The 24,494-nt window shown below is 44.9% G+C and overlaps 1 protein-coding gene across 1 annotated transcript in view; it reads left to right on the top strand.

Moving 5' to 3' along the window:
* Positions 1-24,494, top strand: part of LOC119250690 (zinc finger protein 39-like) — a 332,349-nt gene that overhangs the window by 101,427 nt on the left and 206,428 nt on the right. The window lies entirely within an intron of this gene.

Raw genomic sequence — 24,494 nt, 5'->3', positions numbered from 1 at the left:
GTCCAGCCACATTCCTTAGTCTGCCTGTCCTTCATAACCTATGTCAGGTGTATCTGGACAGTTCAGGGGCAAACTTGGCCCTCTGCAACTCAAGACAACTCCTCCCAAACACTTTATCTGCAGAGAGCCATTGAGGAACCCCCTGTGCACCAACATTTCTTGATTTTTCTACTGTGTGCAGTGTTGTGGATCTGTGATTTCATTCATCTGTAAACCACACACTCAGTAGTGGGTATTGCTGGTCCCATTTTATACATGAGAAAATTGAGACTTGAAGGAAGAGCAACTTGCCGAAAGTCCACAGCTATTAAGCAAAATGGACTGCAAAGCCTTTCCTCTCCATCAAACCAGTTTGCCTCCCTAGTAGAAGGATTTGTGCCTCTGTACTTCTCCTGGGCAGGAAAGCACTCCCTGCGGACTAGGTAGGGGGCTTCTCTCCTGCCCTGTGGAGCAGCTGTGATAAGGGCTCACTGCAACCTGCATGGGGCTCTCAGCACTTCTGTCAACACCCTCCTGTTGAGCAGGAAGCCACACTCACATTCCTCCAGAAGGTTAGTGAGAGAGCTGCAAGATGGAGTCGATTTTTCTTTCCCTTCCGAAACAGAAATATCGCTAAACTCCTTTAAAAATTGACTTCCTAGTTGATTTTGCGTGTAGGTGATGCAGCAAGCCTCAGACTTAGGATTTTCAAATGTCCTTGGCAGGTTATTACCAATGACTGTCAAATGTGTTCTCGGTGGTCTGGGTATATCCCATGGGAAAATGCCTTTTCTCAGGGAGTGGAGCTTTTAATGTTCATTTGTGACTTAGATTTTAGCTGTATATTGAATTCATACCTTTATCCGCTTTTAACTATCTTGTCTCATAGCAGAAGCTGTTGAATGTGGTCTGTGCTCATACATTAGGTTTCTGATGTGATTGTCTTTATTCTGGTGGGTTGGGCCGGGATGGAGTCACTTCAGCCGTGGCCAGTGATATCCTGGGGAGAAAGAGAATCCATTTGCCCTGGATTCTGTACAGCATATTAACTTCCTTTATTTTACATCCTAGGGAGGTGACATGATGGTCAAGGTTACAGTACTTCTTAGCGGTACCACTTGTCACCCAGATTTCTAAGTCACACTGCGCTCCTACCAGGATTTTGGGGCTCTCTGATAGGAAGAGGGAGGCTCAGAGGTGAAGTGACTTGGCTGAGGTCCTGGCTGATTGGTGTATGACTTGCAGCTAGAACTCAAACCTGCTAAGGACTGTAATGTAGCTAACTTAATGTTTAGCTACAGAATGTTTTTGTTGTATTGTAGCTAACTGAATGTTTTTAGAAACTCAATTATGTCTCGACTCTACCAAAAAAACTAGCTGTTTAAACTTTCCCATTGTGATTGTAAGGTGAACAGTTCTCTCTCATTTGTCTTATAGTAGGTAAGAACAGAGACACCAATTCAGATGTTTACTTTTTGGATTTCCTGAGGCCAGCTCTCCTTAGGTTGCCCCCACCCCAATCCTAGATCCAGACCTAGGGTTCAACTGCCTGAGGACTCTGCTCCACCCACTGCCTCCGTTTTTCTACTGCAGAGGCTGTAGAAGTGGGAGCTCATTAAAAAAAAAAAGATCAAAAGTTCACCCTGCGTTTCAGTTCCCTTTTGAACAATGGGTGGAGGGCAGAGAAAGAAAGGTGTGCTACATCACAATGTGGCTGCAGACTTTGCAGCCATTAGGCTGTCCTCCCCTGGGCAGGAAAGTGGACAGACAGGGAGTGCTCCCAATTTCAGGAGTGGCCCTCCTGAGTGGCTTCCAGCACTTCTTACAAGAAAAGTGAAGACCTCCTGGGCAGCTGCAACAGGCGATAGGTTCGGCGGTCTCACTGGATCTTGAGATGAAGCCAGGACTATACTGAGTGACCCCAGTCAGTGAGCAGTGCAAAGCAGTGGCCTCAGAACCTTCCTCTTCCCCACATCCCAGTCTCTCTGTGCTGGAGTCCTGGACAGGGCACGGGAGCATCTGACTCTCAGTCAGGCTACTAAAGTATTGCACTGCTGAATACTCTTGAATCTGCTGCACCCTTTCTGTTTACACAGTGAGCAGAGTAATAGCAAGACTGTGCTATATGTGATGGCTCTGCACTTAGCTAGGCTGTCAGGCAGGCCGGGCTCTGCCCCATGGTGGCCTGCTGCCATTGCGTTTCCCTTCCTGTGCGGGTCTCTGCTGTCCCTGAAGCATCACCGGGACACCTTGGTGTCCTTCTGAATGTAATGACTTACTTGTAACTCTAGTCACATCCCAGGAAAAGAAACAAAAGCAGGGACCTGACCAACTCCTTAGACCCCTCTTTGTTGTTTAGGCAAAAAAAACATATTTGGAATTCTGCTCTGTGTCTAGCCCAGGGGAGGAAGAAGTTTCTAGCAGTTATGGCTTTCTGTTTGCTGCCTGGTGCTTTCACAGAAATACTTCATTTTTTTAAACCAAAATTGCATTTGTTCAGTTGTCATTGTTGAGCATGTATTTACTGTGTTTTACAGACGTGAGTAAATATATGTATGTAATTATATATATGTATGTATATATGTATGTAGAAAACCAAATATATATAGACAAGGTAAAGGCATGTATACTAGATATTTTGAAGTTATTTATCAAGGGGAAAGATGTGTGTTATAAAGTAAAAAGAGTCTATATTTTATACATAATGTAGATAGCAAGAATAGCATGCACATTATACACAATTTTCCTTTCCTCTTTTATTATTAAAGCAAAAAAAAATAAAAGGACAGTACAGGCAGCTGTTCCCAGGGTTGTGAAGGCCACACTGCTGTGGGGGGAGGGAATCCATGGCCCTGGGGTGCAGTCTGTGCTGGGCCCAGCCCCGCACTCCCTGCCTTCTGGCGCTGCCTCACATGTGGCTTCCTGCTGTCCCCCAGGTCTGCATCCCCGGGGTGAAGGGTGAGAGTAACCAATAAAGTTTGACTACAGAAGTGATTCTGGCTCTTGTCCTGCTGGGTCGCCTCGGGGCTCTACTTTGGGAGCTGGCACCTGGCTGGTTGTGGACTCTGAGGCAGAGATGTGAATGGGGCGGTGGTGGTATTTAGCATGTGCTTGGAGTTGTTAGGGGGAAAAGGATGTCCTAAAGCTAATTCCATACAGGCTTTGTGGACTCTACCCCCACCCCAGGCCAAAGCCAAAGACACTGGGGACTCCAAATCCCATCACCACCGAAGGGAAGGTGGCTGGGACCTGAGGGTGGGGTTAAGCAGCCAGGTTTGGTATAAAGCCAGACCTGTGGGCTTTGGAGGGGATCCCCCATTTTGGCTCTCCGCCAGCTCGCAGCGTCATGCCAGCTCTGAGAGTGCCTTTGGGTTTCCAGGTCGGCGGATCGGGTAGGACGCATTAAAGACTTTATTTCCCTATTTTCTTCCTGAGTTGTACATTTTCCTTATTTCCTTTTCCTTGTAAATAAGCCTTTTATTAACCTTTTGTGTATGCCTGTAGTGGAGTATTAATTAGTCCCTTTTAAGCTCGCGGGTGAGAACCCACAGCCAGGCCACCGGTTCAATATTGGGATTGCCCTATAACAGCTGGCGCCCGACGCGTTTTCCAAGCTTCACCCATGGTTGACCAGCCCAAAGTAATTTTTCTTGCATTAGTCACTGTTGTGCCCAAGATCAGCAGACTCGGCGAGCATAGCCTCCGAGAATCCAAAGATAGCTGATGTAAATGCAAAAGGGAGTTTATTACGGGCTCGAGACCGGGCCCTCGACACATGCCAATGCGACGGCAGAGGTCAAGAGTCCCGAACAGAGGAAGCAGGGGTATCTTACAGGGCCACGAGTGGCGCGAACTTTGAAAGAAGCTGGCAATTACTCATTGGCTACTACAAAGGCATTTTGGCGCGCGCGGTTACAGTTTCAAAGTGATAGGATGCTTAGAGATGCTGTCCCATTTATGGACAGGACTGCCCTTATTGGCGGCTGGGGTGGTCTGCTTTTTCGTCACCAAGTGGAGTGAGGGTTGTGACTGCTGAAACTATCTCCGGAATGCGGCTGGACAAGGACTAACATATCAAGGTGGAGGATATACAAAATGGCGAAACCTCGGCTAAGCTTGGTTCCACAGTCACCATCTTCAGTGAGCTCAGGCAAATTGCTAATTGGTCTGATAGTGTTGTAGAGCAACCTCAATACAAAACGGGGTGCCTGACTGTGGGTCCTCACCTGTGCGCTTAAAAGGACTTATCAGTGCTCTACTGCAGGCACAAGCGAAAGGTTAACAAAAAGGTTTATTTACAAGGGAAGGGGAAATGAGGAAATGTACAGCTCAGGGAGAAAAGTGGGAGACAAAGTTTTAAATAAGTCCTACCCGATCCGCCGATCAGGAATCCCAAATGGCGCTCTGAGAGCTGGCCGCCAGCCAGGAGCCTTGAAGCGGAGGCGAGCAATAGCAAGCCAGCCCAAGGCCCACGTGTTTGGTTTTTATACCCAACCTGGCTGCTTACCTCCACCCTCAGGTCCCAGCCACCCTCCCTTTGGTGGTGATGGGATTTGTCTTTCCCAATGTCCTGATGGCTTTAGTCTGGAGTGGGGGTGGAGTCCACAAAGCCTGTATGGGATTAGCTCAGGGCATCATTTCCCCCTAACAATAGGAGCTGTCTCCTGGTTGGACCGGCCTGGCCTTTCCTTTCAAAACTCTGCTGTCCTAGAGAGTGCACGCAGGCAGGTCTTCTAGTGCATACTTTCCCTTCACTTAACAACAATTAAAAATTGGAAATAATAATACAAAGACAAAATTTTTTGTTGCAAGCCAGCCGCAGCCGTCTGGGTGTCAGGGATTCCTGAAGGATGGGACTGCATTGGCACAATTGTAGAGAATGATAAGGGAGGAGGAATGAGGAGATGCAGACACTGGGTCAGGGTGTGGGCCTTGTCCTGCTGAGGGTCTCAGCAGCCCTTCATTTATAAATTTCAAGCAAACCTGGAGAGCACATAAGCATATGCATGAGGGAAGGTAACAGTCACATCTTTTCCCAGAGCAGCAAGGGGTGACTTACCCTTTCGCAGAGGCTGTGACATTTATTATTTTTTGATTTAAAGGAAGCTCATTAGCTCAACAAAAGTTTCTCAGAATAGTCATTTATCTGAAATGACCAGTCATTTTATTACTAGCAAAAGGCTTCTGGGGCTGCACTAACATTTCCATGTTTACTGAGTGAAGGATTAACTAAGGGCTGGGGAAACAAAGGGCAGGAAGTTACCTGGGGGAAGGGAGACAAAGGGATTTTTTTCTAACTAACCTATAAAGTTGAGACTAACATATTAACTCATTGACTAAAGCAAAAACCAGAAGGTGTTTATCTAGAAGTTATCATCTATAGTATATTGTTTTAATATTGATGGGCTATTAAGGAACCAAGGGCCTGGAGTGCTTTATGCCAGGCAAGCTTCACTGACTCCTCCCTAGCCCCCAGCTCTCCCTTCAGGGAGGAATTCCCCTAATGTAAACAAGGAGTTTTCTGCCTATTACTCTTCTACTTATCTAGGCAGCCTAGTTTCTGTATCTAACTTTAAGGGAAAATTCCTTTCTCTGTAAGATTGCTGACTGTTGTTTGTAGTTGTAAGGAGTTACTGATATTTTATCAGAGGCATGGCCAAAGATGATTATAGCTAGCTCAACCAGTCACAAAACTGCTGTTGATTTATTCTCGAATGTGTACTCTAACAGCTACCATACCAATCAGCCCAAAATAAACAGGAATGCATTAGCAGGAGTCCACTATGGTGCCTTCTGGCTTATCAAGAGTTTTCTTCTACTTGGAGCTTGGCTCACCTCTGATATTCAACTGTTATCTTTAACTGTAAAGTAAAAGACTTTCTTCTGTGGAACCAAGCTTAGCCGAGGTTTCACCATTTTGTATATCCTCCAACTTGATATGTTAGTTCTTGTCCAGCCGCATTCCGGAGATAGTTTCAGCAGTCACAACCCTCACTCCACTTGGTGACAAAGAAGCAGACCACCCCAGCTGCCAATGAGGGCAGTCCTGTCCATAAATGGGACAGCATCTCTAACCGTCCAATCAGTTTGAAACTGTAACCTGCGCGCGTCAAAATGCCTTTGTAGTAGCCAATGAGTAATTGCCAGCTTCTTTCAAAATTCGCAACGCTTGTGACCCTATAATTGACCCCTGCTTCCTCTGTTAGGGGCTCTCGAGCTCTGCCATTGCATCGGTGTGTGTAGGGGCCCAGACTCGAGCCCGTAATAAACTCCCTTTTGCATTTTCATCAGCTGTCTTTGGATTCTTGGAGGCTATGCTCACCTGGTCTACTGATCTTGGGCACAACATCTTCCAGTTAGCCCTTGCCTTAAATGGCCACATCTCCATACTAAAAGACTTGGGCCAGGGATGTTTACAGCCTTTTGTTCCCAGAAGTTTTTTCACTTGTTCATGTAAGGCCAAATGTTGAATTGCTGCCTTTGGCAGAGAACTACTAATTTTATAAAAAATGTAATATTTGTATTACGCACTGCCATTTGCCATCAAACTGGTTATTCAGTGATTGATCCATATTTGCAGTTTTACTTTTAAATGCATATTTTAGCAATGGTAGAAACTAGCCCTAAACAAATGAGGAGACTCTTGCAGGAGTCAGCTAACGAGATTCCTGATTTTTCAGAAATCTGCCCCATGCCTGGACTTTTGTCAGATGACATGAGTAGCATGGTCCCCATGATCTTTGTATTCATGCGCTTCTGAGCTGGTCTGATGTTAATGCATTCAGCATTTGGCCCACCCATTTAGACAATCAAGTTGCAACTAACCCTTGCCACCATGGGGAACATCACAGCACACACATAACATTCTCACATCTTATAATCCTGTAGTACACCTAAGAGCAGTTCTGAACACTGAAGAAGGGAGAGCACTTAGTCAAAGCTCAATGTACCATCTGCTCAACTGTAAAATGTGATAATGTATTTTTTTCCATTGGGGTGGCCTGGAAGGCAGCCCTTGATGGAAGACTCCACTGTCCTAAGTTTTAGTTCCAATGCAGGAACTAGTCGTTACTTCCTAAATCTGGAATTTCTTTGTGATGTTGGTTTCTCTCATATTAGGCCCATTTCTTGTTTTGTAGACCAGTGATTATATTTTCTCCTAGTGTTACAGGGCAGGCCCGATATTGAACGGGTTGCCTGGCTGTGGGTCCTCACCCGCACGCTTAAAAGGGACTTATGAATACTCCACTACAGGCATACACAAAAGGTTAATAAAAGGTCTATTTACAAGGGAAAAGGAAATAGGGAAAATGTACAACTCAGGGAGAAAATAGGGAGATAAAGTCTTTAATACTTCCTACCCGATTCACCGACCTGGAAACTAAAAGGCACTCTCAGAGCTGGCCGGACGCTGCAAGCTGGCGGGGAGCCAAAATGGGGGAACTCCCCCAAAGCCCACTTGTCTGGCTTTATACCAAACCTGGCTGTTTAACACCACCCTCAGGTCCCAGCCACCTTCCTTTTGGTGGTGGAGCTTGATAGGGACAGGTATCACCAGTTTTTAATTTAAGACTTATTTATTTATGCATACAAGAACTGGGGTACAGGCCAAAGGTGTGGGGGGATGAGAGGATTCACCAGAGACAGAGTGGGGAGCAGGACAGGATATACTGCTGAGAGGAGCATTGGGGGAGACAGGAGTGGTCTGCTGTGCCATATGGATTGCTCCCTGGCCAGCCTAGGGTGGTTGTCACTAGCTTGATAGCACTGTCTTTACCCTGTGCCACCAGGGAGGTCCAATATTCAATATCCTTTCATGATAAAAAAAAAACAAAAAAAAAACAGCAGACGGAAGTTTCCTCGACCTGAGAAAGTTATCTACAAAAACCAGCAGGCAGCAACAGACTTATGGTAAAAGGCTGGATGATTTCTCCCAAGGATCAGAGACAACATAGATATTTCCAGTTTGGCTCCTTCACTCAACACAGTACTGTGGTTTTAGCCAAAGAAATTAGAGAAGAAAGAAAAATTCAGATTGTAAAATAATATTTGAAATTATCTTATTATCTTCCAGCTTTGGGTTAAAATAGCTTGTTAAGAAAAATATAAATATAAATGGTGCCTCCCCTGGTGGGGCAGCAATTGAGTGCTGGGCTGCAAAGCTGCCCGCAGCCTCTGCAGCACAGGTTCGATCCCCGGCCGCCGGTGAGGGTCCCACATGACATGCAGACCTCTCCTGCCGCACACACTGCTCCCCTCAACAGTGTATTTTGTCAGTCTGCCTGTTCTGCTCCCCGTTCTGGCTCTGGTGAATTCTCTCACACTCCCGCACTTCTGACTGTACCCAGTGCTTGTATAAATAAACCAAAAAAAAAAAAAAAGAAAAAGAATGAAATTCTGAGACCTGGATGGATTTTGAAAGTCTTATGCTAAGTCAAAGAATCGAGACACAGAACATAACTTCTTACAAGATTCCATTCATTTCAAAACCCAATGAGGGATATCTACAGAGAGATAGAGTAGATTGGATTTTGCCAAGCCTAAGGGTTGGTGCAAAAGGGAAGTATCTGCGTATCTGCTAATGGTCTAAGGTTAACTTGGGGGTGATGAAAATGTTCCAAATTTTATTTTGGTGATGTTTGCACAACTGTGAAGTTATCATTTATTTGTATGCTTTAACAGGTGACTTTTATGGTATTTGGATTATATCTTTAAAAACTCTTAAGAAAAATAATGACTATCACCATTAGGTTGTGCTAAAACAGCAGTACTATGTAGTGATTTTAAACTTCAAATGAACAAAATTGTTGTAATGTCTGAATGTTTATGTGCTGTTGCTCATTTTGTTCTTCACTTAGGAAACATCCTTCAGGCTACATCATAAAATTTACTAAGAAGCACCCTTTGATTGCTATTATTTCTGTTGCTGAAGTGTCGGGGAATGGAGAGACAGAAGAAGTTTTTTTTTTTGCCTAGACCAAAGTCACACTGTGTGTGATCTGTGTGCACCTCCGCATTTGCTATCTGGGCTGAGTCCACCATCACTGCCTTTCTTCAGGCCACTCTATTTTCAGCTCCCCTGGGTGGGCTTGCTTGCTTCATGACACAGAATCCTCTTGTGATGGCTGCCTGGAACGACTGCCTTTCTTGACAATGAAACACCATGACATATTTGCAAGCAGTGACCAAGGGGCTTAGACTTCAGCACGTCTGTTCATGACATGTTTTGCTTGTGCAACACCTTTCTATTGTTCCTCGTGGGTTTGCTTGTATTTCTTTTATTTGCCTATCATATCCTCTTTTTTGTGTTAACATTAGCGCAAATTTCAGTTCCATCACAAGTATTCCAGTTTGCAGTAAGTTCTCTGTTCTCTGAATTCTTTTCTTTTAAAGATTTATTTATTTATGTATACACGAGCCGGGGTACAGGACAGAGACATGGGGGCGGGGGTGGACCGAAGAGGCAGATTGACTGAAATTCACTGCTATGGGGAGCAGCGGGCGAGACAGGAGATGACTGCTGCACCATGTGACTTGTTCCCTGGCTGTCTGGGGATGGAACTCGTGCTGCACACGCTGTGGACAGCTTCATAGTGTGGTGCTAAACCCCTTGCACTGCCAGGGAGGCCCTGTTCTCTGAATTCTTATCATGTGCATTAAGTGTTTCACTTCTGTCACACAGACCACAAACTACCCAGCACATGTTAGCTTTGTTGAGCATATACTATGTGCTAAGAACTGCACTAAAATCTTCCCATTTTTTCAGCATATTTAACCATGTAAATTAATCGTGTTTACTTTATTAATAGGCACAACCATTCAGTGAACTTCCATTCTTTTCTGATTATTTATCTAATTGTCACACAAATTCTATTACAGAAAAGATAGGGCTTGATAAATACTGGTGAATTACTTATTATTTTCTCGTTTCTATTTTTTTGTCTTTAATTAAGCTACTGAAGAAACCTTACTAAATGTGGTAACAATATGTTTTGTTCACTCACTGCCATGTCACGTCTCAGTAAATTTCAATTATTTATTTTGTAGTTTTTAAATTAATAGACTTTATTTTATGAGTTAATGTTTGGAGAAAAATTGAGTGGAAATTGCAGAGTTCCCGTATATCCCCTCAACCTCCCAAAAACAGTGTTCCTTCTTATTAATATTTTGCATAGCCAATAATTTTCCACCAATTTAGTGATCCAGAATCTGCTGTTACAATTGATGAACCACTATTGATGCATTATCTTTATGGTCCATTTTTTACATTAGGTTTCACTCTTTCTGTTTTTTATTTTATATCATTTGATAAAGGAATAACTTACACACAAAATAACTTATACACACACATATATATGTTTTCAAGGCACACGTATATGTATATATGTATGTGATAACATTTTTTTTTGACCACTGAGCTATATAGCTCATTGTCTGAATATACTACAGCTTATCAGTTCATCTTTTAAAGACTATCTTGGTTGCTTCCAAGTTTTAGCAATTATGAATAGAGCCTGTACAAACATTTCTATGCAGATTTTTCTGTAGGACTACTTTTAAAATTTTACTTGAATAAATACCAGTGAGGACAATTTATGGATCATATAGTAAGAGTATGTTTAGTTTTATAAGAACAAAGCAGTTTGTTTAGATACAATTTCAAACCATCTTCCCAAGTTGCTATGCCATTTTGCAATCCCATCAATAATGAGGAGTTTCTGTTGCTACACATCCTCACAAGAACTTGGGGTTGTTGTGCTTGGGATTTTAGTCATTTTAATATTAATGTGGTGATATTACAATTCTCTTTTAATTTTAAATTATCTGATGGCATATTATAATTAAAATCTTTCTATGCACCTGTTTATCATGTGGATACTATGGTGAAGTGTCTCTTCAGATCATTTGTATATTTGGTAATTGGGTTGTATTTTTTAAAAATATTTAATTTATTTATCCATGAAAGATCTGGGATACAGGCCAGAGGTTTGGGGGATGACAAGATTCACCAGAGACAGAGTGGGGAGCAGAACAGGTGGATTGACTAAAATACACTGCTGAGGGGAACAGCTTGCGAGACAGAAGAGGTCTGTGCTATATATGGCTAGCTCCTTGGCCAGGGATCCAACTCAGGCTGCAGTGTTGAGAGCACTGAGGCTTAACCTAGTCCACCAGTGAAGCCCTAGGTTGCATGTTTTCCTATTGATTCTTTTTTAATAAGAATATTTTGTATTTATACTACTGTTTAATCATTTATTAATTCCAGGAGATTTTTGTGGATTCTTTGAGATTTTCTACATTGAAAATAATGACATCTGGGCACAAGTATAGTTTTATTTTTCTTTTATCAGTCTACATTATCTTTTACTTGCTTACTGTTTATTTCATTAATCTAGAACTTTCCAGTACAATACTGAATAGAATCAATGATAAGGGACAACTTTAATTTGTTCCCAGTTTTTTTTTTTATTTTTTAAGATTTATTTATGCACACAAGCACTGGGGTGTAGACCAAGGGTGTGGGGGTGAGAGGATTCACCAGAGACAGAGTGGAGAGCAGAACAGGCAAACTGACTGAAACACTGCTGAGGGGAGCAGCGGGGAGACAGGAGAGGTCTGCAGCACCATGTGGGTAGCTACCTGGCTGGGGATTGAACTTGTGCTGCAGTTGCTGGCAATAGCTTACACCACTATCTTTAACCCCTGCACCATAAGGGAGGTCCTGTTCCTAATTTTAAGTGGCATCCAGTTTCTTGTCATTAAGTTTGATTTTAGTTTTAGATTTTTGTAGAAATTTTATAGCTAGTCAAGGAAGTTGTCCTATACTTCCAGCTTATCATGTAAATTAATCTTGCTTTCTTTGTCATTCAAGCTCATTCTTTCATGATTCTATATAGATCAAAGTTCCATTAATACACAAAATTTAGGACTTAATAAGTTCTAGTGAGACAGTAAACTATTATCTTATTATCTGCATTTTATTTTGTTCTGGATTAAGTGCTGAAGAAAATTATTTAATTAATTATGTAAATGTTTTCTGTTTACCTATTGCCACATCTCTGTGCATTTCAGTAATAGTTTATTTTCTTATTTTTATTTGATTTAAATTTCAAAGTTAGAATTTTCCTAAGAACACTAATTCTTTGAGATGTGTAACCAGTTAATACTGAATGTCCCCATCCTGTTTTGAAAGACTATTATCATACTAAGTCTCCAAGCAACTGCAGCAAATAATTCTAAATAAGTTTGCCTAATACACCTGACTGCAAAGCTTATTTTTCACTTTCCAACCACTAATTTTCCACCAATTCAGTGATCCAGAATCTGCACCTCAAGGACAGTGTATAAGGCCAGGAAACAAATGAGACAGATTTGTTTTCTTTCTATACTGTATAAAATACTTCACAGACAGAAGATGACACTACTTGTTTTCACAGTGCATAAGTTGTTTTTTTCCAAGTCAAGATGAGGTGTATCCCCGGCTGAGATGAGGGGAGACATGAATATTGAACTTGGTGGAATCACTCAGTGGTCACCTTTGTAGACCACCTCCTTAGTCCTCATGAGAGGGACATGCAGACTCCCTGACCCGATCTGCTGTGTCACTGAACCCCAACCCCTGCTCCTCTCGGGTCTGCTGTCTTCATGTGCCAGAGGGACAGAAATTTCCCCACATCTTCCAAACCTAGAAGATATGGCCAGGACAGGAGACCAGACCGCAGAGAAGCCTCTTCTCATCAGCCCAGCCGGCAATATGGTGGTACAAGGCTCTGCCGGCTGCGAGGACTATGACTCCCTCAAGTTCCTTAGAGAGGCCATTCAGCAGGGCCTCTCCACCCACCCATCCGCAGGACCTGTGGGCACCTTCACTCAGGGTCCTCACACCAACCTTGCCCCCACCTGCTCTGGCTCCTCAAATGCTCCGAGGCCTAAGAGCTGGATCCCACTCCTGATGTCCCCTGCAGGATCTGCTGCTGGAAGCAAAGCACTCTTACTTGAACAGCAACACTGACTGACTCTTTCAATGAGATGTAAAAAGGAACTACGCTGTCAGGGTGACATCTGTTTTCCCTTTAACTCTTGTTAGGGAGTTAACAAGGTTCCTCACAACCTAGTAAGTCCCAGTGGAATTTGTATTTAGATTGAAGAAAGCTTTAGAGATCTTTAATGCACTGAAGTTAGCATTGAAGTATTTCTGGCAAATTATAATATAAAGTAACAACCTCACTCTGTGGCTGGTTAGCTTGGTAATAGGGTTGTAAATGATGAGCTATAAAACTGGGGGGGGAATTAGAGGTCACAGGCCTGCAAAGCATAGTCCTCACTCCAGTGAGGACACTCCCTGGTCTCTGGGAAGCTGTCTGAAGCCCTTCCCATCTGTAGGGTAAGGTAAAAGGTATCAGGCTTTTCTGCCCTCCCGCCATCAGGATAGATGAGGGAACCCTGTGATCCTGAATGCATGCCTGATGGCGGGCACCTGAAGTGGGTACACCTGAGCTAAGAGACTGATTTATAAGGGTGGTGCAGCAGAGTGCGGTGCGGTGGTAGTGCGGTGTTAAGGGTGGAGGAGTGGAGTGTACGGAGGAGTGAGGCGACTACAAACAACGGCGAAGAGCATGTGGCTGCTAGAACCATTCATAAACCTGCCCGGAATGGGTTGGTTGCTTTACACCATCGCTTGGCACAGTGGGGCTGCCTTCCCGAAAGCCCTGGCACTGACCCGCATGGCTGGACTCCCTTTCAGCTTGTCCTGACACTGACCTTCTTATCACAGAGGTTAGTTGACCATAGGAAACCCCCACACCAAGTGAACATTCACCTCAAATTCTAGACAAAGAGTCACCCTTTCACCTCAGCAATACAGCTAACTTTAGGCCCCAGATTCTGGCAACATTCCCCATTTTCAGACCCCTTCAAGTGTTCTTCCTCACTGGTCATTCTGAAGTTAAAGCAGTTTGGTTGGGGCCTCCCTGGTGGCGCAGCGGTTGAGCGCTGGGTTGCGAAGCCTCTGCGGCCTCTGTAGCGCCGGTTCGATCCCCGGCTGCTCCCCGGCCACCGGAGGAGGGTCCCGCATGGCGCGCAGACCTCTCCTGCCGCCCGCTGCTCCCCTCAGCAGTGTACTTCGGTCCTTCTGCCTGCTCTGCTCCCCGCTCTGGCTCTGGTGAATTCTCTCACCCTCCCGCGCTTCTGACTGTACCCAGTGCATGTATAAACAAACAAATAAATAAATAAAAATTCAAAAAAAAAAAAAAGCAGTTTGGTTGTCATCAAGGAAAAAAAGGAGTCAAGTGGACTGAGGGGATGAACCCCGAACCACACACAGAGGATGTGGACAAGCAGAAGCCGAAATCTCAAGTTCATGCTGATTCCACTTCAAGGCTTCAGTGATGCTGGGCCTATCAACAGTGCTCAAGCCTGTGTGTAGATTGCTGCGCTTCCTCCAGGGCAGATCCCAAAGGTGCTGACTTACCAAGTCTGAAACATGTGTCCACAGTTCCTCAGCAAGTGCATTCCAGGTAGCGCTCAGTGCTCATTATCCTGTGTTGTGTGTCCAGGACAGGAGACCAGACTGACTGCAGACAAGACTCTCTTCTCATCAGAACAGCTGTCCCAACAAGACAGTATTGGCTTCACCTGGGTATTGGCGAGAACGATATCCTCTGCTTAAAATTTTATTTTTTTCTTTTGTTTTTTGTTGGAGGCGGCCACCCTGCGCAGTAAGCAGAAGGGCCTTGACCTGAGTCCCTAAGGCATGTGAAAACACATGTGTCTCGGAGGAAAACCTCTGAGTGACAGGACTTGGTGTTGAGAGCCTGGAAAGTGACCTGCATGGAGTCGGGCTTCTACATCTCCAGAGTCTGAGAATAACAAAATGGAGAGATCCTGCGCAGTGAGCAGAAGGGCCTTGACCTGAGTCCCTAAGGCATGTGAAAACACATTTGTCTCGGAGGAAAACCTCTGGGTGACAGGACTTGGTGTTGAGAACCTGGAAGTGAACTGCGTACATCTCCACAGATTGACAACAACAAAATAATGAGCGAACTTCCCAGGCTCAGGCTAGGAGGCGATAAGATTATGTGTGTGAGAACTAACCGCCTGGTATCCTACTGTCTGAAATAAATAGATAATAGTAAGAAAATAGACTAATCATTCATACGTGTTATCATTATGTGGTATGCTTTGATGTTACACCTGCTACAATTAAAATAGTATATAATAAGCACTAAGACAATAAAGATTTGCTGCATGCTGGACATGACAGTCCCCCGTATCTGATTTCCTTCACCGTCGCGGGTCAGGACTCACTAGAAGTCCACAGTTTTTTATTTTTATTTTTTAAATTAATATTTTATTTTATATAATTCTTACATCATTTTCATATTAGCATAATGTATGCATTATCATTTTGGTTATATTACCCATGCAATTGCACCCCCTTATTATGACCCTAATCCTTCCTCTACCCGCCAGCCCCTTCCCGTAGTGTGTCTCTGGTTTATGGTTGCTTGTTGATTTTGATTTTTACTTTGTATTAATTAGTCTTTTTCCTGGTCCCTTATTTAATTTTTTCTTAATTCCTGCTATGAGTAAGACTATCCGGTATTTTTCTTTTTCTTTTTGGCTTATTTTGCTGAGCATGATTCCTTCCAGCTCCATCCATGTTCCTGAAAATGGCATGAGTTTATCTTTTTTTGATTTCTGAGTAATATTACATGGTGTATATGTACCACATCTCCTTGATCCAGTCATCCATTTTGGGGGCATTTGGGTTGTTTCCATAGCTTAGCTACTGTAAATAGTGCTGCTATAAACATAGGTGTGCAGGTGCTCTTTGGAATTAATGTTTCTGTGTCATTTGGGTAAATACCTGTAGGGTAAAGAAAATGTCAGGCTTTTCTGCCCTTCCGCCATCAGGATAGATGATGGATCCTTGTCCTGAATGCATGCCTGATGGCGGGCACCTGGAATAGGGTGTGGGCATAGGTAGATGGGATTCAGCTGAGCTAAGACTGTGCTTTTAAGGGCGGCGTCATGGGGTGATGCGAGCAGCCCCAGCCAGCAGCAGCAGAACCTGAAGGAGAAGCCGAAGCAGAAGCAGAGAACGCCAGAGAGCCCAAATAGAGTGAAGACTTGCTGGGGGCTGGGAGGCCTGCCAGCCTCCCAGCCCCCCAGCCAGCACCCCTGCCTGCCATATGCCTGGTGAACCCCAAATAAAAAACCTGCAAAACTACTGAGGACTCTGACTCCTCCTTTACCCGATCTGCATGGGATCAGAAAACCTGCCTTGTGCCCTGTCCTGCCTTTACAATTGGCGTATGTCGGCAAGATCCATGCAGACGGGTATTGGAGCCCTCCGAAGACCTGGAGGGACTAAGGAGAACAGACTTTGCCTGTGACGACGCTGGAGGCACCATGGCGGTATAGAAGATGGATACGTCCACGAGCTACAGGATGAGACCTGGCGTGAAGGAGACGCCCGAAAGGACCAGCCAACGACACCGGAAAGGACCAGCCAACGACACCGGATAGGACCAGCCAACGACACCGGAAAGGACCAGCCAATGACCCCTGAGGCAGCAGGCCATTGCTGAAGCAGGGAGAGGCCAATGGACTGATAGACTGATGAACTGATGATTTTGGACTGACAATCCCGCCAGAAGGCGGAGGACCTTAGCAGGTTATGTTTATTTTTTGAGAATCTGGGGGTGGCCAGTGGGCCTAGATGGCCAAAAGCAGCCTGTGTATGCCCAGTGGCCAGGTGGAGGAGAAAAGCCAACTAAGGTGGCAAAAGCTGGTACTGATGCTAAGTTGAGAAGCCCTAAAGTGGCTGTTAAGCAGCCTGGGTATGCTGAAGCCCTGTGAGTCTCGTAAAATCACCTGTGGGTGATGCCCTGCTCATTCTTGAGTGAGGGTGAGGAGCTGAGGAGCCCGTCCTTGGGGGACGGGTGGGGAATGTGGCTTGGGGTGGAGCCCAAGCCAAATGCAAAGTTTGGATCCCCAACCCATGTGCTTGTGCAGTGGGTTGGCTTGAGAGCAGGGGTCTGCGAGTCGCATGGGTGGCCATGAAGGCCGAGTGTTGGAGCGACTGCAGACAGAAACCCTGAGGGTTGGCGATTACCCCCAACAGAATAAAATTGCCAATCCCAGAGCTAGTGCATCCTGGGGGGTGGATGCTGTGTGTGCCTTGTAGCCGAGACTACAGCCAGAGAAGGCCAGGAAGCCTGACGGCTCCTGGTATGTTATAGTAGATGCCGTGAGTGATTCTCCTCCCTCGTATGAGCAGTGCCTTCGGCAGCAGATTTGGTGGCTCATCTGCTGGTACCAATAATTGTCTTTTGCTCTTGGTTGGTGCCCTGCCTGGACTTATTTGTGTTCTGTTGTATTTTGTTGTGTTTTGTTATATTTGATGTATTTGCTTTTGTGGGCCATGGCTGCATTGTTTGTTTGCTTAGAAAATTGTATATATATATGTATAGACTATGGCAGAAAACCCTGAGGGGGTGGACTGTAGGGTAAAGAAAATGTCAGGCTTTTCTGCCCTTCCGCCATCAGGATAGATGATGGATCCTTGTCCTGAATGCATGCCTGATGGCGGGCACCTGGAATAGGGTGTGGGCATAGGTAGATGGGATTCAGCTGAGCTAAGACTGTGCTTTTAAGGGCGGCGTCACGGGGTGATGCGAGCAGCCCCAGCCAGCAGCAGCAGAACCTGAAGGAGAAGCCGAAGCAGAAGCAGAGAATGCCAGAGAGCCCAAATAGAGTGAAGACTTGCTGGGGGCTGGGAGGCCTGCCAGCCTCCCAGCCCCCCAGCCAGCACCCCTGCCTGCCATATGCCTGGTGAACCCCAAATAAAAAACCTGCAAAACTACTGAGGACTCTGACTCCTCCTTTACCCGATCTGCATGGGATCAGAAAACCTGCCTTGTGCCCTGTCCTGCCCTTACAATACCTCTCCAAAGAGGAAATGCAAATGGCCAACAAGTATATGAAAAAATGTTCAACATCACTTGTAACCAGTGAAATGCAATTCAAAACTACCATGAGATACCGCCTGACACCAGTGAGCATGGCACATATTTAAAAAACTAGCAACAACAAATGTGGAGAAAAGGGAACTTTCCTGCACTGCTGGTAGGAGTGCAAACTGGTCCAACCATTATGGAGAGCTGTGTGGAGATTTCTTGACCTACTAAAGACAGAGCTTCCATAGGATCCAGCAACTCCGCTTCTAGGTATTTACCCAAATGCTTACAATTTCATATGCCTGCTGTGAGGACTATGACTCCCTCGAGTTCCTTTAGAGGCAATTCAGCAGGGCCGCCTACACCTTCCTATCTGAGATTCCAAAATGAAATCCAGATTTTGCTCACTTTGATTCCCATTTTCCTAGGATCAGAATTTCCTAGAATCATAAAAGCTCGGGAATGTAAGGGTAAATAATTGCCCTCCGCCATTAGGATTGATGATGGATCCTTGTGGTCCTGAATGCATGCCTCATGGCGGGCACCTGGAGTGGGGTGTGGCCATATGGAAGTGGGTTTCACCTGGGCTGAGATGGTGCTTATAAGGGCGGTGTCACAGGGATGCAGCAAAGCAGAACAAAACTACCAGAAGAGAATGACAAGGAGAAATAGCAGATAAGCAGAGGCCATGAGAGAAGGCCAAAGAGCCCAGAAAGACTGAAGACTTGCTGGGGGCTGGAAGGCTTGCCAGCCTCCTGCCCACCCCCCCCAGCACCCCTGCCTGCTGTGTACCTGGTAAAATGACAATAAAAGCCTGGAGAGCCACCGAGGTCTCCAGGACTCTCCTTTACTGTCTGCTCCAATCATAGAAAACCTGCACTGGCCCTTCCTGCCACTATAGTAAGGAAACTTAAATCCCTCCTGATCTGACTATCCTTTACCTACCAAGTTCGCTGTATTACTACAAACAGTGGAACTTGATGTTGTATGTTTCTACTTTTAGTACTTTTAGACACTGTAACTCCATTGAAAAAGCCATATTTACAAACCATGAAGCTATTTATAAATACTGAGTACTTACCGAGTACCTACCACGGACTCAACACAATGCAGGTTCACAGTCTGGAATGTTGCAGCAACTTCATTTTAAGCCCAATTATTTGTGATCCTATTTTTATGAAGAAATTAACTGATGAGAAAATATATCATCAATGCTTTGACATGAAATATTTGCTGATGATTGTTCAAGTCTGCTTAACATTATGAAGTCAGACTGTACTAAAGAGACAGGAGGCATCACATGTGCTCTTGCAGAGTGACAGACAAGGTGTAGCTGCAGATTGGCAGGCTTTTGGAGAAAACCTGATGCTATCTCTGAGGCCTGAGAGAAAGGACGGGTGTTGTGTTTCAAGTTACTTCAAGGGCAGAAGACGTGGCCCACAGTATCCACTTCTGTTCTCTCAGGGAACTGTTTAGAGCAGAGGATACACAGTCATCTTGAGGGACAGGTTAAAGATGGATAGATTAATGGATGAGCAGACAACATATGAGTCTAATTTCCATTAGAGCAGAGTCTCAAGATTATTTTTACCACATCAGATTTGTCTCTTAAATGTTAAAGGAATGAAATCTTCTGTTCTTAATTCTTATAAAGGGGAGAGGGGACGATGGCTGCTGTAAAAGTGCTGTCCGTGGAGAAAGTGATTCTATCACCTGAGAACTGGGACCTCCAGCTCAGTTTGCCTCCTTTGTCCTCACTTCTTCACCTCTTTTTATCATTCACACTAATTCAGTAAAACTGCAATCCCAGAATATTTCAGTGTCTGCTGTTGTGACTTTCACAAACATCCTGTTTAGCATAATTTGAAAAAAATAGAAGACTATGTGGACTGTTGCACTACAAATTTATGGTCCCAGCCTTAACTTTGAGAACAAGGCTTCTACGGTGCCCTAAATGCTGTCTCCCCAGCTCCCTTGAAGGCTTCCCCATGTTTCCTCTCCATCTCTTCCCTCTCCTGGCGGACATCATTCTTCACTATGAGAATGGACTCCTCTCGTGGGGAACATCCCAGGCGCCCACACTGTGAGTGTGTCTAGCCCAGAGCCTTTCCATGTCTTTGCCCCTGCCCTGCCTGCTTCAGTGACATGCTCCTGTTACCTTGTCTCTTCCTTCCCACTGGCATGGGAACTTGATTCACCCTTTTATTAAACAAAGAATTCTGCCTCAGTCATAAATCATTTTACTTTCATTCCCATGACTCATGGTAGCCGGGCTCCTGGAAGTGTCACCAGCCTCCCAGTCACCCCTCAGGACGGGGCATCCCCTGCACCGGCTCCATCAATGCTGCCCTGCTGGGCCCTATCAGCTTTTTCAGGTCTGACAGCGCTTGGTTTTCAACCCAGATCTCCCACCAGAAGGCAACAGCATAGTTTACCTCCTCCTTGTTTTCTTGGTTACCTCAACACCACATTACCTGTTTCTCACACACATATTTCTGCCTCCTTCACAATCTCTGCAAAGTATCTGCTTGTTTACTGTGAGTATTCCTAGGGTTCTAGCTTATGATTTTGTCTTTCTTAATTTTTGTTCTTTTGAGGTGAGCTAGTTAGTCTGATGCCTTCCATGTATACATTGACAACCCAAATTCTATAATTCCAGTACCAATTCCTTGTCTATGTTTTAAGCTTGTGTTTCCAAACTTGTACTGGATTCTGAACAAGGGTATATACAGGTAACCATAAACCAGCATTCCAACATGGAATTGTTCATTTCTTCTCATGTGCTACAAAATCAAAACTAAGCAAATCAGAAAAGACTGGACTTTCTCTCCAGATTTCTCTCTCCTAAGGAAAACTACATCATCATATCTGCCTTTCTCCTTGCCCAGGTCCAATGTTCAGGCATCATAATCATACTTCCTGGATGGTCCCATGGGAGTTAAAATGCTTCCATCATAATCATGCTTTTTCTAAAATGTGGCAAAGAGCAGGTACGTCCTGAACATGGGTCCTCTCAAAACAGTGGAGGCGAATTTCACTTTAGAAAATAAATAATAATACCAGCTGTAATTAGGGTTGCAAGGCATGTTAGTCTTGATATGCTGTGCTATATTCATAAGGCCCAAAATCCATTGGTATAACAAAGGAACAATTTATTTGTCACTCAAGCAAAGTTCAAGGTACTTGGGTGGCCTTATTTTCCCCTTGTAGTTCTGTCAGCTGGCACAGGGATTCTAGGGTGGGCCTCATCACAGAAGAGTAGGAGAAAGCTAGAGGACCAGGTGGAATATGTTTTAAGTCTAGACCAGGTGGTGGTTTTTACCACTCGTGGCTACAAACCCCTGTGAACCAAGCAGCTTTGTGACCCCACCTGATCACTATGGAGGCTGGAGATGAGCATTTGGTTGTGCAACAGTCTCTGTCCTGGCAAGAAATGTCTGGTTTAAAATATCAGATTAATTGGAAAGAATTTTAAATTGATCAAGTCCTGAGCATAAAATATTTTAAACATTAATGAAATTTGACCACTATTAGCAAGATGAAACGTCAGGCCCCTGTTGCTCTAACACTGGTTTGCAAAGAATAAAGCAGAGTGTCATGAGCCTCACTTTGGCTGAGTTTGACCCAGGGTGGGGTAGATTGTTGGTCTCTTTGGCAGCTCATGTCCAACTAAGGATGTGCTCCTGTGCAATTGACCACAGCACCTGCCACTGAGTGCATTCAGGATCTAAGACCACACACTGCGGGTGGCATCCGTGATGAGGGAGAAACCTGGGGCCTCGGGAAACCCTGCCAATGGGAGTGAGGCAGCAGGACAGGTGATACATGCACAGTTGATGCCACTGTCACCCACTTTGTGCAGGAAGGCTGATTCACCTGCCACTCCTCCTTCTGCAATATGCTAACAGGAAGAAGCGTGTTCATTGGTGAAAGATTATCCTTGAAAGCATGAAAGGATTTATGATATGCAGTTTGGGGTTTAAAATCTTTCTCTAACCTAACTGATGGTACAAATGTCGGCCTTAACCATTTTCAATCTCAATATCCACTGCCCCTACCGAGGCTCAGACAGACCACCACCATCCTATTTACTAAAGTGAATACTTAAAAGGATTCCTCACTCCCCTTGAACCAGTAGACCTGTCCTGGAGAGTGAAGTTACTGCCAGTCTCACCTCAATTCATTCTCCCTAACAGAGCCCAAAGTATTCTTCTAAATCCAGAAATCTAAATGTCACTGCCAAGTTTAGAATGTTTCCACCTGTCCCTGAAGCTTCACTTGGATTCAAAACTGTCATGGTCAGGCCCTTCCTGGCCCTCCCCGTTCACCCTCTCCTCCCCTCTACTCCCCATGCTCTGTATAGACTGAGTTTCTTTCACTTCCTTGAAATTGCCAAAAATTTTTCACGCTTCTGAGTCTTCATGTGCTCTCCCTTCTGCCTGAAACACTCTTCCATATAAACCACCAAACTCCTGGTAAGCATTCAAATCTCCACTGAAGACTTTCCTGAGCCACAGACACCCTGTGTCTACCCACTGGCAGCCCCTCAGCAATGTCCACCTCTCCTTTGGAAACAGTTGTTACCCATGATTTTATCACCTCCTAGAATAAAGGTTTATATCTTCACTACTCTACACCTATTGAATAGACAATAATATACTAAATCAATAATTATTGAAGAACCCAGCCTTTCCTAATTTTTCCATCTTGCCAACTTTTATTTGTCTTTCTGATCTAAGCTCAGGGGTCACCGCTTCATGAAGTCCCCCATGACCCTGAGTTGGGTTCAGAACACCTGGATTCCCTCCATCCAAACACCTGTCTCACTGTGATGGAGAAGGTGCCGACTCCACATGGCAGCCTCGGTTTCTACACAGAACCCAGCACAGACTGACACCAAAAAGTAACTGTGGGGGGCAGGAATCCTGTGTCTCCTTCACTGTTTAAACTGAAGCAGACAAATTGCAGTTGAGGTGAAGTTCTGAATTATTCTTAATAATTACAATTAATAATAAATGATAAACAGAAGTAACCCTGATTGATTGACATACTGAGGCCTAGCTACCATCCGCCTGTGCATGGTGAAGCATGAAGAGCCTTGCAGGCAGTCGGGGCTGTTCTCTGGGTCTGAGTCCTCTCCCACTGACTCCCCAGCTCAGACAGACTCTTCAGCACCTTCTTACTCTGGAGTAGTTAGTTCATTTTGCTTGATCCAGGCACTACTGAGGCCTTCATAATGACTTCAAGTCACTGCCACTTCATGTCCTGATATCCAGAAACCAAGGCAGGAGCATGAGTGTCATTACAGGAAATATCCACGGAGAATAAGCAAGATCAACCCTAGTATGTCACATCAGAATCCTGAATGAATACAGTTCTCAGCCTGTGGTCACGATGCACTCTTGGTCCATAAACATTCACTGGATACACTCTGAGGGCCAAGAAAAGGCAAAATGCTCTACGTCAAAGGACAACTCATTCTCATAATTCCTTTGAGAGGTAGATGTCATTATTCATGTTTTTAAGATAAAGACATTGAGACTGAGAAAGTTTAAGTAATGTCATAGGACACCCAACCCATGTTTGTATGACAGGGCATTCCGAAGCTATGCCCTGTTCAACAAAATCCTCTCGAATACAGGGCTTGCCATGTGTTTAACCATTGCCTAGACACCACACAGGGGTGTCTCCCCGCTGGACTGGCACTGTTCCTAGTTCTTTCCTTTACTCATTCATCATGACCCACTGAGTCCCAAAGAGACTCATCCTGAGAAGAAAGCCTCATTCTGAAGTTCCCAGAAGAGCCTGACGTAGGACCTCAACCGAGGAGCCTGAGAAGCTGCTGTCTCCTGCCTGGAGCTGCCAGGCTGCTGAAGGGACAGCTTCTCTCTCGGGCAGCAGGGTTTCAGTGTTTCCCATCTTTGTCCTCCTGTATTCATGAGCTGTTTAAGTAGGTCTGACAACCAGCCACCCTGCACTCCATGGCAGGGAATGTGCGTAGGACTGTTGCTGTGCCCACACCACACCTGCCTCTCCCTGACTTACTTCCATTCTTTCTTCCTCTAGTCACTGTAAGCATAGATTTGTCTCAGCTCACTCAGGTGGTCCCTTTAGGGTCTTGCTTGGAATCTTGCCACATAAATACCATCCCAATATAGTGGGTGCCACATCCAGATTCCGATATCCTCCAAGAACAAATAGAACCCAAAAGTTCTGTTTCAACCACACAATGAGCCTGGTTCCACTCTGTACTTTGAGTTCAGCCCTGGTGCTCTTCATTTGGTGCCCCTATGCGCCAAGATCTGGCATTCACATATCTTCCCGTGTCCCACAGAGTTTCTGCTACATCAGCCTCTGGAAGGCCAGCAAGTGCTGGCTGCCTCCCACAGTGACTGAGGCTCGCCCTCCAGGATTTCTGAGTAACCCAACATGTTCACTCTGCAGTGGACTCACCTGTGAGCACTGCTTTCCTGGCCCTCATTCTCCCAGGAGGTGGGCAGGTACTCTCAGCTCTTCTTCTGAAGCCCTCTAAAGGTTGTAGTTGCCACATCT

The sequence above is a fragment of the Talpa occidentalis genome, unplaced genomic scaffold (genome assembly GCF_014898055.3).
Source record: "Talpa occidentalis isolate TD23 unplaced genomic scaffold, MPIMG_talOcc4v2.1 talOcc4.18, whole genome shotgun sequence".
Lineage (NCBI taxonomy): Eukaryota > Metazoa > Chordata > Mammalia > Eulipotyphla > Talpidae > Talpa > Talpa occidentalis.
The sequence above is the reverse complement of the archived record's forward strand: the minus strand, read 5'-3'. Positions and strand labels throughout refer to the sequence as shown.